Consider the following 14,456-nt stretch of genomic DNA (forward strand, 5'->3'; position numbering starts at 1 on the left):
ACTGCAATGTTCTGTGCGGGCCAACTGAAGTAAAGATACCAAGCAGCAGCTACAAGGAGAAGAACGAAACCGCAAGTCTGCCGTCTGTATTAAAATTTCTGAATCCTAATGTTATCGGTATTACTTTTTTCCCGGGAAACAAAATCTCCAAATACCAAGAAGCTGCTTTGCACCGCCAAAAGCTGCATAGGGGCAGGCTGCCAACAGGACCATCCGGACACGCTGCAGTGGCATCTCCAGGCGGGTTCCTTTAAACTGCCTTCCCTTGGGCCAACTCCCCACTGCGGCGCAGCCCCACAGCCAGCACTTGCACGCGCCGCCCTACCTGCCCCCAGGCGGCTGCAGAGCTGAGCTTCTCCGCCCACGCTGCCTTCCAGCCGCAGTGCGCGGCCTTGGCCTTGAACACGCGTGCGCGCGAGCGAGGGTGGGCGGGCCGAAGTTGGAGGAGGCGGGGGCAGGCCCTTGCCGTCTGCAGTCCATTGGCTGTCTCCCCGTAGTCCCCGCCCCCAGGCGTTCGAGACGGCGGGGCGGGCCACGTCAGGCAGCCGGCGTGGGGTTGAGCTTGTGGCAGAAAGAAGGTAAGCTATGCGGGTGGCAGGCGGCAGGCTGCGGGCAGCTGCCTCCAGCACAGAGGCCGCCGGGTCGCACCCGCCGGTGGCCTGACTCAGCTTGCTGGGAGGGAGGCTGAGGCCCTGTGGGCCTGGAGCTCTGATGGGAGATGGGGCAGTGGAGCATGTGGTGAGAGGGCCGCGTCGCGGTGTGGGCGGCCAGGAAGGGGACAGGTCTTGCCGTTTGCCCTCGTCCTGTCCTGTCTGAACTCCTGAAGAACTAGGCCTTCTACGTTAGAGAGCTCTCGGATGCCTGGGTGGGGCCGGCTCTGGTGCCTACGGTGGGGCTCAGCGGGATCCAGGAAACAGGTCGGAAACAGGTCGGCGCGATCTTTGCATACCTTCCTGCAGCAGGTTGCAGTCGTCCCACTCTCCCCCGACCGATTCCCTACTCGAAGGCAGCACAGGGGATTCCAGCCCTGTTCTGCTCGTCCTGGGGTGACTGTCTCCTCCTGATTTCCAGTGACTCACTTAGATCCTGTCCACTTTAATGCAAAGGCTTATGGGTGAACAGGGCCTGTTTTCAGACCTCCTGGTTCTCTGGCTCTGTACTCATTTGCAGGAATTCCCTGAAGAAACAGTATATATCTGTATCCCTCTCTATATATCACATACGTATATGAATGTATGTTTTGAAATGTCTGCAACAGCTATACAAAGATTTGCAGAGACTTGCCGCTGTGTTGCCCCTACTCTCCATGAATTTTAATTTCAGCCATGGCATCCTGATCCCTCAGTTTAGTTTCTGAATTTGGAGCTTCTAAAATCAGTGAAATCATGCTATCAAGTATCATGCAATCAATCATTCATCTGTTCAACACTTTTTTGATGTGTTCCTTCATGGTCAAGGTCTTATGCCATAAACTAAAATGGGCATTCCCTGTCTTTTTCTTCCAGTTTATCTGCCAGTTTTATTGTCTCGATTTGATGATTCAATTTCAGGTTCTAGATTTAGACACAGAAGCTTATGATCCTGTATCATAAGCTACAGCTCTTCTGGGACCTCATTCAGTTTTCCTTACTTTCACCTCTGCTAAGCCTCAGACCATGATGGCCTTGAGGCATAATCCTGCTAAGTATCGCTAAAGACCCTAGGTCTCAGGCACCTATCCATAAAGTGAGGTGATGGGGTTAGAAATATTTAGTAATATTGAGATATTCAAGGACAGGATGGGCAGATTGCATGTTTACTGAACTGTGTTAACAGTTGAGAAGTGACCATTTAAAAAACCCTGGATATATTTTAAGATAATATGTTTTACTCTTCCTGAATCTGTCCATATTGACGTTTTGACTAGCAAGCAAGTGCATGTTTACAATTTTGATTCACATCCAATTCCTGCACTCAAAGCACTATGACTCATCTAAATTTTGAAATGTAATAATCAAGAGCTTTTTAATGTTACATTTAAAGATATGATATAAAAACATTGGATAAGAATGCAATTTTTGAAGCATTTTTACTTGCTTTAGTAGATTAGTGGTAACTAAAACCTCTGCCTTGGTTATTTGCTTACTTGGTTAATATTAGGTAGTTGTCATCACCTGGCTAATGTCTTTCAGTATCATGTCTTTGTTAACATTTATTTTATCAACCTAAAATTTACTGGATTTTAATTGATTGGTGTCTCCAGTTGAGAATTGATAACCAAAAGGTAAATAAATCATTAGTTTGAGAATAAAAATGCCCATAGAGATGTAACAATAGTTTTTCACTTGTTGATTGATTGATGGTACTTATTAAGCAATTCGTTTAGCCTTCCTGCAGGTGTTAAATTTCTAGAATAGTTTTTCTGAGACATAATATTCATAGCCTTGTGATACTTTTTGACTATTGTTCACAAACCATTAGGTGAATTAAATTAAACCCCTTTATCACTATTAGGGGTTTGGAAAATTTAAGAAAGTTGAACTTTAAAAAATTTTGCTTTTGTTAGATCTTTCTTGTTCTAGAAATGGAGCAGATTAAGATGGGAAGATGAGAAGTGCTAGAGCTGAGGGCAAAAATCTAAGTGGAGTCTTCTGATTTAAAATTTGGGGAGACTCATAGGATTCAGGTGTATATGAAAATATCTGTGTGAAGGAAAAAAATTAAAATTTCGGGAGAAAAGCACAATGAAAAGTGAAATTATAACTATATTTGGAAGAAATGTAAGGAAATAGTAGTTTCAGGGTTATTTATGGGTCTATAGCAAAACCTGATCTTAATATTTCTTGATTGATGACAATGAGCTCAGTTTATCTCAAAAAAGAAACCTGGGTGATAATTTAAACTTTGATCAGGTGGGCAATAGATGTTTCTTTAGGAGATGTGAAATCTATAAGTATTATATATTTTTAAAACTACTACAGATCTAGAGATGAGCAATATAATACAATATGATATAGTTATATAAGTATAATATAAATCTTTGATTCACAATTAGTGATAAATTGTTTGGAGGTTGTGTGTACTATTTCCACACGATAGGAAACAAATTTGCTAAGCTAATAGGACAAGGGATGTTTGTCATTTTTCTCCCATTTCAATTATTTGAAACAGATTTTTCAAGCAATGTGGAAGATCCCATCTCTTTTCAAACAATAGATTGAACATTGTTGTTTTTATAAATTGGGTCCACCAAGTACTTCTGGCCTCATAATTTTTTAACCTGTTCCAAGCCACATTAGTAATATAATTGTAATATATAATTTTATAATATATAAAAAGTAATATATATATAAAGTAATAATATATAAAAAGTAATATAATTGCATTTATGATTTAAAAATTTTGTTAATTTATATTGGCTTTCATTCAGTTAGCCTGAGTTACTTTAGTTTTATGTATTTTGAAGACATTTCAAAAGCTATGACATTAAATACTGTAAAATTTTCCATTGTTCATTTCTTTAGGCCCAAGGAAGTTGAGAATTCAAACTGCATAGATAAGTTTGTTATTATTTATTTAAAGATTCATGATTTCACTTGGGACCAATGACACATTCCATTCAAGCTTCTAACCTGAAGATTTCAGTTCTTTCCGTTGTTTTAGAATATATCCTCTAATCTCTTTTTGGTCAGATACAGTGACTGCTCATTTGGCTGATAAGCGTGTTGAACAAATGTTATAATTGTGAATGTTGAACTGTAGTTTTGTTATGAGGTTTTCTGGCTGCCAGGGTGTATCTTTCCCTCCTCTTTTGACAACCTTTTTCTTTGGCCTTGCTGCTCTCAGAATTTACTTTGAATTTTACTCTGTTTAACAGTCATTGAACTGGTTGATTTATGCGATCAGACCTTCAGGTTTTAGCATATGCTGTTAGGACAAAACATGGAGGGAGTGGAGGAAACTTTTTATTAAAGTTGTTTTAAATTGCTGAAACATGTAAGTAAATGGAATTTTTACAGGTTCATACGTGTTAAAGATATTGTATTCATTATTTATTTTTTCACTCAGTAAAGACAGAGCATCTGCTCTGGTCCCAAGTCCCTAACTTTTCTTCAGGAGTTTATAGTATTGCTTGGAAGCCACAGACAAGGCCAAAATACAATGAGATAAATATTATAATTAGATGTATGCATCGAGTATAGTGGGGAATAGAGGAAAACTGTGTGAGTGTGAGATTTTAAGACATTCAGAAGAGGCTTTCTGGAGGCATTTTCATCTGAACTGAATTTTGAGAGCAAGTAGCGATTGTTTGGTGAGGATGGTGGATAAGGCATTGTAGGCACAAGAAAGAACTAAGGCCAAATGAACAGGTTACAGACAAAACACAGACTTTAATGTGTTAAGGAGAGAATAGAGAGATGAGGTTTAATAAGTAAACAAACACCAAATAATAAAAGGCCCTCTTCCCCACCATGTTAAAGGTTTTGAACATTATCCTTCAGGCTGTGGTGGTCCATGGGGAAGAGATTTTAAGTGGAGGAAAGTTAAGATCAGTTTTATGTGGCAATGTGCAGAATGAATTGTAGTGGAGCAAGGCCCAATTGTGAAGGCAAGATATGATAGAACTCCAAATTATGCAGTGGGGCTCGAGGATAGGATGGATGCAAGGTATATTAAGATGGTGAAGTTGGTGCCCACTTGGATATGTGGGATGAGGAGCAGGTAGAGTCAAAGATGCCTCCTAGGTTTATGACTTCCTAAGATAGGAATCACATGAGGATTATCACATGTATGGGAGAATAAGATCGGTCTTGAACGTGCCTTTAGGTCACACAATTGGTGCTATTCAGTGGGCAGTTGGCCACATTCGTCTGGGGATGAGGAAAGGGATTCTACGTAATGTAGAGATTAAAATGTTATTGACATATAAGTGGTAGTGAAAACAGTGTTGAGAGTGGATGTGATACCTAAGACGGAGTTTGAGGAATAAGAAAGAATAAAACAGAAGAGGAACTCTGGGAAGCACCACCATATAAGGAAGATGATCCAATGAAAAAGACTGAGAAAGACAGTGGAGCTCTAGAAGACAAGGAGGGAGAGAATTTGAGAAGGCGAGAATGGTCAGCTGTCAAATACCATCAGGAATGGAAGAAAGAGCTGACTAGAGATTTTGGGAAAGTTTACCAGTTAGGCAAGGAGCATTCATTTGTAGTGACACTAGTTCATATAATTGTGTGACTTTCTATAGCAAAATTCAGTAGAACTAGAGATTATGAATAGTTGGAATGATCCAGTATTTGGATTTTATAATGTACCTATGGTAGGAATGCAAGGGAATTCAAGGTCTTGACAAGATGGTGGTTGAAGTGATGGCATGTGAGGTTTAGACTGGATAGAGGTGATGACCAGGCCAGGAGCAGGCTGAAAGATTGGGAGAAAATAATTGGTTCAAGGGATTAGAAGTCAGAATGAAGTAAATATACACGTGTAGGTAGGTATAAGGGAGATAGCTGATAGGATAGAAGTACTCTGTAGTCTGAGTAGAATATTGGAGTTTTAGATTTTTAGAGTGCTGTTGGAGTGTAGGGTTTGGCCATGGATGTAGATGGATGAAATGGAGGTTACATGAAGGTGTTCAAGAACAATGAGACTGTTGTGTTGGATGAATCACTCACCTAGACGTTGACCCCAGATGATTGTATACCCAGGGTGGAGAGAGATACTATGAGATAGACCATGGTTTCTTAGGTTTTAGACTGCCAGTGGTAGTGATCAGTATACATGAGAGATGAAGATACCTGGATATGCACCCTCAGAGGTGTGGGGTAGATGGTATGGAAATATTCTTCTGAGCCTTGGAGCTTGGAAGGATGATTAGCCTTCACTGAAGTGGCCAGCAAAGAAGAAAAGTCTAGTTTTTGTAGGCCAGAGAGGTAGGGGAAGCATCTAATGAAGAGGCTGAGCATCTAATAACAAAACTCATTGACCGTGGTATCCGAGTCCAAAAGGTTGGGACTGTTTAGTGTTTAGTGAGAAGGAAGGCAGGTTAGAAAAAAGTTAGATTTGAGTGTGAGAGTGACAGTTTTTCTGAAGCGCATGGCTGGCTTTGAAGTTAAAAATAGTAGTTTGGATTTTAAGTTTTGGTGAAGCCTCCTGTTATCCACTTTATCCATCAAATAATTACAGTTTCAGTAGTAGGATAGCAGGTATAGGACTAGTTCCAAATTTAAAAATAACATATATCTCCAATGAATATTTATGTTACGAGAAAGGAGAGGGTTTTTGCTTTTTGCACCTCTTTTTGATCTTTGGACTTCCAAAATATTTTGGCAAATACAGTTGACCCTAGAACAACATGGGTTTGAACTGAGAGGATCCACTTATACTTGGATTTTTTTCAATAAATATGTGCTACAGTACTACACGATCCATGGTTGGTTGGATCCATGCATGTGGAACCATGGGTAGGGAGGGCCGACCGTAAAGCCATATGTGAGTTTTCCACTCCAGGGAGGGTCAGCGCCCCTCAGCGCCACATTGTTCAAGAGTCATGTGTACTTCTCATCACATGTGACAACTCCCATCTATTAGGATGCCTGGAAGGTTATGTTGAGCATTTTTAGGTTGGTTCTGGTCTCGGAGGTGTGAAAAATGCTTTGATAACTGATGACAGTTGCCATGGATGTGGGAGGTGGGTGTACCTGATTTCCCTCTGATTTCTCTCCATTATTTTAGGACTGAGATTCTTGTGGAATAGTCTCTGTGTTTCTAAGTCTCTCTTCCTCGCTCATGCACGAAGATTCCTTTCACCTACTCCAGGATTTGGCTCCAGTGTCTCTCCTGCAAGATCACATTTTCCCTCATTACTGGATTATTCCCTTCAGTATCTAAACATGCTGTTATTTCTCCTACCTTAAAATAATTACTCTTCCTTGACTCCATTTCCTCCTTATGCCACCACACAACTTCCCTTTATGGCAAAACTTATGTGTCCAATTACTTCCTCCCATTTGTTATTAAACTCACTTTCATCAGACTTTCTCCCTTCCTACTCTAAAAAAAATTGCTTTCCTCAAAGTCACTAATGACTTTCATTTTGCTAAGTCCAAAGATGTTTTTAATCCTCATCTTTTGCTTGACAGATCATTTTCCCAACTTTATTGACATTTGATTGACACATAACTTTGTGTAAGTTTAAGGTACAGCATGTTGATTTGATACATTTAGAAGTTGCAAAATGATTTCCACCATAGTATGAACCACCACCTGTATCCTGTCACATAGTTGCCATTTCCTATCAGCAGTTTTTCCTCCTACCCCTCTGCTCCTTTTCAATTCCTTTACTGGTTCTTTCTTATCTCTCTGACCTCTCAACATTGAAGAGCTCCTGGGCTCAGTCCTCATGGTCCTAAATACTAGCTTTAAATACTAATAATACCCTATTAGCCCCCAAATATATATATATATATATATATTTTAATATATATATTTATATATATACACTTGCCTGGACCTCTTCCTTTGAACTCTAGACTCTGTATCCAGATGCCTACTCAGCATTTCTTTTTGGATGACTAATAGAAATCTCAAATTCAGCTCCTGATTTTCTTCCTATACCTGCTTCATCTGTGGTCTTTCCCATCTCAATTCATGGAAACTTGACCTTTTCCATGACTTGGGCGAAAATCTTGGGTGTCATCCCTGACTCATCTCTCACAAGCCACCTGTAAACTATTAGGAAAGCCTATTGGCTGTCCCTTCAAAATATGTCTAGAATCTGAGTACTTCTCACTACCCACTGCTCTCACTCTAGTCTAAGCCTCCATTGTCTATGTCCTTGATGTTGTGACAGCCTCTGTATCAGTTATCTATTACCACTCACCGTTGGAATTTAGTGGCTTAAAGCAACAATCATTTATTAGTTTATGGTTCTGGGGCTGGCAATTTGGATCAGGCTTGGGGAGGTCGGGGTGGGGGGAGTTCTTTTGCTGGTGGGCTCACTCATGTAGCAAATGGGGACTGGTGGGTTTGGAGGCTTCAGCTGGGATGGCTTATCTCTGCTGCACCAGGACCAGTAAGCTGTCCCATGCTTCTTAACACGGTGCTCTAATAGAGCCAAGAGAACGAGAGGGAGCTGTATGGCCTTTTGAGATGTAGACTAAGAATTCCCACAACTTCACTTCTCCCACTGTTGTTCATAGTTACAAAGACAGCCCAAATCCAAGGGGATGTGGAAATAGACTACTTATGAGAGGAGCAGCAGAGGTACTTTGTAAGGAAATGTGCATACAGGAACAGGGAAGAATTTGGGGCCATTTTTTTGCAATCTGCCATAGTCTCCTAACTGATCTGTTCTCTCTTTGTCTCCTACCATATTGTCAGCAGAGTAGCCAAAGTGATTATTTTTAAAACATAAGATTTCTTCTCTCTTCCAAAACCCTCTGATGGCTTCCCATTGCCACCAAAGTAAAAAGCAAAGTCTTTACTGTGGCCTGTGAGGCTTGCCACCATCTGACCCCTTTGTTGCTTCTCCAGGTTCATTTCCAACTACTCTCCACTCACTCACTAACTCTGCTCAGTTAGCCTCTTTGCTCTTCCTCAAACATCTGACGCATGCTCTCACCATGGCTTTTTTTTAAAAATAGATCTTTATTGGAGTATAATTGCTTCACAATAGTGTGTTAGTTTCTGTTGCACAACAACGTGAATCAGCTATACGTATACATATATCCCCATATCTCCTCCCTCTTGCATCTCCCTCCCACCCTCCCTATCCCACCCCCTAGGTCGTCACAAAGCATTGAGTTGATCTCCCTGTGCTATGCAGCAGCTTCCCACTAGCTAGCTATTTTACATTTGGTAGTGTATATATGTCCATGCCACTCTCTCACTTCATCCCAGCTTCCCCCTAGCCCCTACCACGTGTCCTCAGGTGCATTCTCTACGTTTGCATCTTTATTCCTGTCCTGCCACTAGGTTTATCAGTACCATTTTTTTTTTTTTTAAGATTCCATATGTATGTGTTAGCATACGGTATTTGTTTTTCTCTTTCTGACTTAGTTCACTCTGTATGACAGACTCTAGGTCCATCCACCCCACTACAAAAAACTCAATTTCGTTTCGTTTTATGGCTGAGTAATATTCCATTGTATATATGTGCCACATCTTCTTCATCCATTCATCTGTTGATGGACACTTAGGTTGCTTCCATGTCCTGGCTATTGTATTTTTTTTGTTTTGTTTTTTTGTTTGTTTGTTTTTTGCGATACGTGGGCCTCTCACTGTTGTGGCCTCTCCCATTGCGGAGCACAGGCTCTGGATGCGCAGGCTCAGCGGCCATGGCTCACGGGCCCAGCCGCTCCACGGCATGTGGGATCTTCCCAGACCCAGGGCACGAACCCGTGTCCCCTGCATCGGCAGGCGGACTCTCAACCACTGCGCCACCAGGGAAGCCCCTGGCTATTGTAAATAGTGCTGCAGTAAACATTGCGGTACATGACTCCTTTTGAATTATGGTTTTCTCAGGATATATGCCCAGTAGTGGGATTGCTGGGTCGTATGGTACTTCTGTTTTTAGTTTTTTAAGGAACCTCCATACTGTTCTCCATAGTGGCTGTATCAATTTACATTCCCACCAACAGTGCAGGAGGGTTCCCTTTTCACCACACCCTTTCCAGCATTTATTGTTTGTAGATTTTTTGATGATGGCCATTCTGACCGGTGTGAGGTGATACCTCATTGTAGTTTTGATTTGCATTTCTCTAATAATTAGTGATGTTGAACATCTTTTCATGTGCCTCTTGGCCATCTGTATGTCTTCTTTGGTGAAATGTCTATTTAGGTCTTCCGCCAATTTTTTAATTGGGTTGTTTCTTTTTTTGATATTGAGCTCCATGAGCTGTGTGTATATTTTGGAGATTAATCGTTTGTCCTTTGTTTCATTTGCAAATATTTTCTCCCATTCTGAGGGTTGTCTTTTCGTCTTGTTTATGGTTTCCTTTGATGTACAAAAGCTTTAATTTTAATTAGGTCCCATTTGTTTATTTTTGATTTTATTTTTATTACTCTAGGAGGTGGATCAAAAAAGATCTTGCTGTGGTTTATGTCAAAGAGTGTTTTTCCTATGTTTTCCTCTAAGAGTTTTATAGTGTCTGGTCTTACATTTATATGTTTAATCCATTTGGAGTTTATTTTTGTGTATGGTGTTAGGTAGTGTTCTAATTTCATCCTTTTACATGTAGCTGTCCAGTTTTCTGGCACCACTTATTGAAGAGGCTGTCTTTTCTCCACTGTATGTTCTTGCCTCCTTTGTCATAAATTAGGTGACCATATGTGTGTGGGTTTATCTCTGGGCTTTCTATCCTGTACCATTGATCTATATTTCTGTTTTTGTGCCAGTACCATACTGTGTTGATTACTGTAGCTTTGAAGTATAGTTTGAAGTCAGGGAGCCTGATTCCTCCAGCTCCGTTCTTTCTCAAGATTGCTTTGGCTATTCAAGGTCTTTTAAAAAAATTATTTATTTATTGAATTTTTTATTTTGGCTGCACTGGGTCTTAATTGTAGCACATGGGATCTTCATTGCAGCACATGGGATCTTTAGCTGTGGCATGGAGGCTCTTAGTTGCGGATGTGGACTCTTAGTTGCAGCATGCATGTGAGATCTAGTTCCCCAACGAGGGATCACACCTGTGCCCCCTGCAGTGGAAGCACAGAGTCTTAACCACTGGACTGCCAGGGAAGTCCCCAGTTTGAATTTTTTTAGGCAAGAATATTCTTGGAGGGTTCTGTGTATGTTTTCTTATTCCTTCACATCATAAGGACACAGTGTCTGGTTTCTCACTTTTAATGATGCTAAGATGAATCAATGGGTTCAGGTGGTATCATTCAGAGCCCTCTAATATAAAGTTCCCATCATTCTTTAACTTAATTGTTTTAGCAACAATTGAGTCACTCACAAATCAATTAGATATTAACAAAGTGACCTCATATTTTTAAAGGTTTTTTTTTTTAAGAAATGAATACATTTTCATTTTCTTCACATTTCTCTTTACAGTATCAATTCACAACCAATTTTTCCCATCCCCCCTCCCTGAATCCTAAATTTGCTCACAGTCACAGTGCCTTCAGAATGTATTGAACATATAAAGCTTGGAAGGAGTTATGAAATGGAATGAACAATGAAGGCTGAGTGAATAGGGAAGTAAGGATTATCTACCCACCTACATACTGATTTGCCTGTCTCCCCTCCCTCCTTTATATCTCCCTCTTTTTACTTCGTGAGATTTTCCGCTCCGTAGGATAGTTAGGGTTTAGCAGGCCACCGAGGCCTTATGGGGATTAGGAAGTGGGGCATGTGCTGACAGCAGCATTGGTATTGGGTGTGAATTGAATGCAAATCCAGGCTAGAGCTAAGCATACAAAATTTAACATTTGTTTTGTTATAGTGAAGATTGGCTTCAAATAAAATTGAGAAGAAGATGAAGCTTGTACTCTCTGCACTTAGCGCCCTTTTGTCATGTAGCCTTTCCTTCCTGACATAGACAAAAGTAAATTACACCTCATGGATTTAGGAGACTTGCACATTGTTGCACTGTTTCAAAAACAAGACTCCTTTAGTCTTCTGCATGTCAGTATGTGACTGCATCTTTCTTCCACTTGTCTGAACTGAAAACCTTGGGGTCATCCTTCACTCTTCTTACATTCCACATCCAGTCCATTAGCAAATTCTGTCAAAATATGTGTAAACTCTGACCTCTTCCCATCTCTACTGCTCTTCTCTTTGTCCAAGGCAATATGGTTTCTTTTCTGGATTATTGCCATAATCCCCTAACTGGTCTCCTTCTTCCCATCCTTGCCCACTTATGGCCTGTTCTCCAGAGAAGCTAGAATGAACTTTTTAAAATGACTGTCAAGTATGCCATGCCCTTGTCCCAAAGCATCTAGGACTACCTGTGCCACTCAGGAACATCCAGAGCCCACAGCGTCTACAGGGGCTTCTGTCATCTGGGCCCCTGCTTCACTCTGTCATCTTACTGCCCAGCTTGCGCACTTGCACCAACCATACTGGTGTCCTTGGTCTTCCCTGAATTTGCCACATGTGCTTTTACTTCAGGGTTGTTGCCCTTAGTGTTCCTTCTGTCTGGAATGCTCAGTATTTCCTCCCAGTCTGTGTCCAAATGTCACTATATCAGAAAGACTTTTCTTTATTCTTTGACAGATGCTGAAACATGTAAAGACCGCCCGAAAATTTATCTATCGATGACAACAGTTTTGTTGTATATGCATTTTTGGAATGCGTATATGTTTATGTTGCATATATGCATATATGTTGTATATGCATTTTTGGAAAGTTAAAGGATAAATTAAACTCTTTGTATTGTAATTTAAGCAATTAAAAATAAGTATCCTTTATAAAGTTCCGTCATGCTAGATGAATAAATTTTACAGATCTGCTCTACAACGTAGTGCCAATTGTTAACAGTACGGTATTGTGCACGCCAAAAAACGAAAACAAAAGGACGCAAGGGAACTTTGGAAGGTGTTGCATATGTCTGTTATGTTGATTGTGATGATGGTATCACGGGTGTTTGCACATGTCTAAACTCATCAAATTGCACACATTAAATAAGTGCATTTCTTTGTACATCAATTATACTTCAATAAATCTGTTAAAAAATACCTCTGTCGACTGAGGCCAACATCCTTGATTAAAATGAGATTGGAGGAAGTTGAACACACTGGAGGAACACTTAATTTTTTTCAGGGACAGATGGACTAATCTTCTGGCAAACAATTTAGAATCAAAGGTAATTCTGTTAGCTTAGTTGTTTGGAACTCTGCAGGACCATTATAGCATCTAATAACTCAAAGGTGTGACTTTCTCATTAAATAGCTCTTAATAAGCAGTGTAATTGGATCAAGTGAGGCTTTTTATCTTGGTGTGTGCTGTGGTGAAACTGCCTCTTTAGACAGTGATAAAAGACCATGGTTTCAAGTGAATAAATAAGATCACAATTTTTTTTTTATTGAGACTAAAAAATTGAACTTACATTTTTATTTGAAGAGAATTAATAATTTCTATTTAATGTAAGAAAGTAATGTATGCCCATTGTAGGGGGGCACATTAAATGTAGCAAATATAAGGAGGAGAGGAATAGTATGTAATCAGTCATCAACTTATTAACCAGAAATAACTTAACATTTTTGCATATTCACTTTTTTCCTTGATCTTGTGTCTTTATATCTATAATTTAAACTTGGTTGTGTTCACCATTGTGTATAAAAATTTCTTACAATTTTTTTACTCTGTCATGAGCATTTCTTTATATTATTAAAACTCTTTGTAAATGTTTTTCACATTACTAATCAAAATTTTACCTGCATATTACTTAGCTTACCTTTTAGATCAGTCAGTGAATAACTTTGCACAAAAGAAGCTTGCTTTTAAGCCTTTTATATTCTTACACTTTTGAAATGGGAGGTGAATAGAACTTGAAGCATGTATGCCACACTTTGGGATATAGCCAAGAAGTGCCAAACACTAAGGTCAAATGATCAGTAAGTACCCTGACTGCCCACTCCCACAGAGTGGGTTAGTTTTGGACCTACCCCAGACTTTCAGCTTTATTGTGCTAAGTTCTCTATGGAATTGAGTATGGTGGGTTGGGGCTTGGGGAGATGCTTGTGGTCCTGGGAACCATGCTGATTCTGCCTTACATCTGAGGCTTTGCTCCAGAGCTGATCTGGCCTTTGAGGACCTTTGTATCAGTTTGGAGGTAAGACAGATTGGGAGCAATTTCATAAAGAGAGTTTGAATTTGGACTGAGAGGCAGAAGTAGTTTTTGAGACTGAAATGAAGCTCTGAGCACTGGCTTCATTGTGAGTTGCTGGCTCACTGCTGTTCATCTAGTCAGTCATTTACTTCCAGCATAGTGTTGAAAAGTTCCATTGAACCCTGTACATGTGAAAATTGTATGTATTGGTTTTAAAATTTGTGCGATTAAAAATAATTGTCACGAACAGCTAGGTGTTCCTCCTCCTCCCCTTCCCATTCCTCCTCTTCTTCTTCTGCCAACTGGATATTAGCATTTCATTGCAGGATCCTTTTCTTGAACATACAGCTTGGTGTCTCTGTACTAATGTGAAAGGATTTACTAATGATCGTCTGCCCAGTATAGTTGTGAAGGTTAACTAATATCTGATTATTAAGAACCCTACAAGTAAAAACAGGCGTGAATACTGCTAGTTGTGTAACGGAAAATTAGTAAATGTTACTTCATTGGGTAATTATGTGTTTAAAATGCCTTTACCCTAGTGGGTAATACACAGAGGTAATACTGTGGGCTTTTAAAGGGTTGTAATACATAGCAGATTAAGGAAGGGTATAGCTATGATAAATAATAGCTGTCAGCTGAAGCATTCATGTAAAACTTATGATGTATTCAAGTAACAAAGACCCATTTTCCATCTCTATT

At 40.0% G+C, this 14,456-nt stretch overlaps 1 protein-coding gene across 1 annotated transcript in view; it reads left to right on the plus strand.

Annotated features, from left to right (window-relative positions):
* Positions 1-559: 559 nt before the first annotated feature.
* FOCAD (focadhesin) overlaps positions 560-14,456 on the plus strand; it is a 312,127-nt gene continuing 298,230 nt past the window's right edge. Inside the window, exon 1 of the mRNA XM_082656700.1 lies at positions 560-578. The gene's annotated coding sequence lies outside the window, so the exon portion shown is untranslated. The remainder of the gene's footprint in view (positions 579-14,456) is intronic.

This window comes from Grampus griseus (genome assembly GCF_964374135.1).
Source record: "Grampus griseus genome assembly, chromosome: 6".
Classification (NCBI taxonomy): Eukaryota; Metazoa; Chordata; class Mammalia; order Artiodactyla; family Delphinidae; genus Grampus; species Grampus griseus.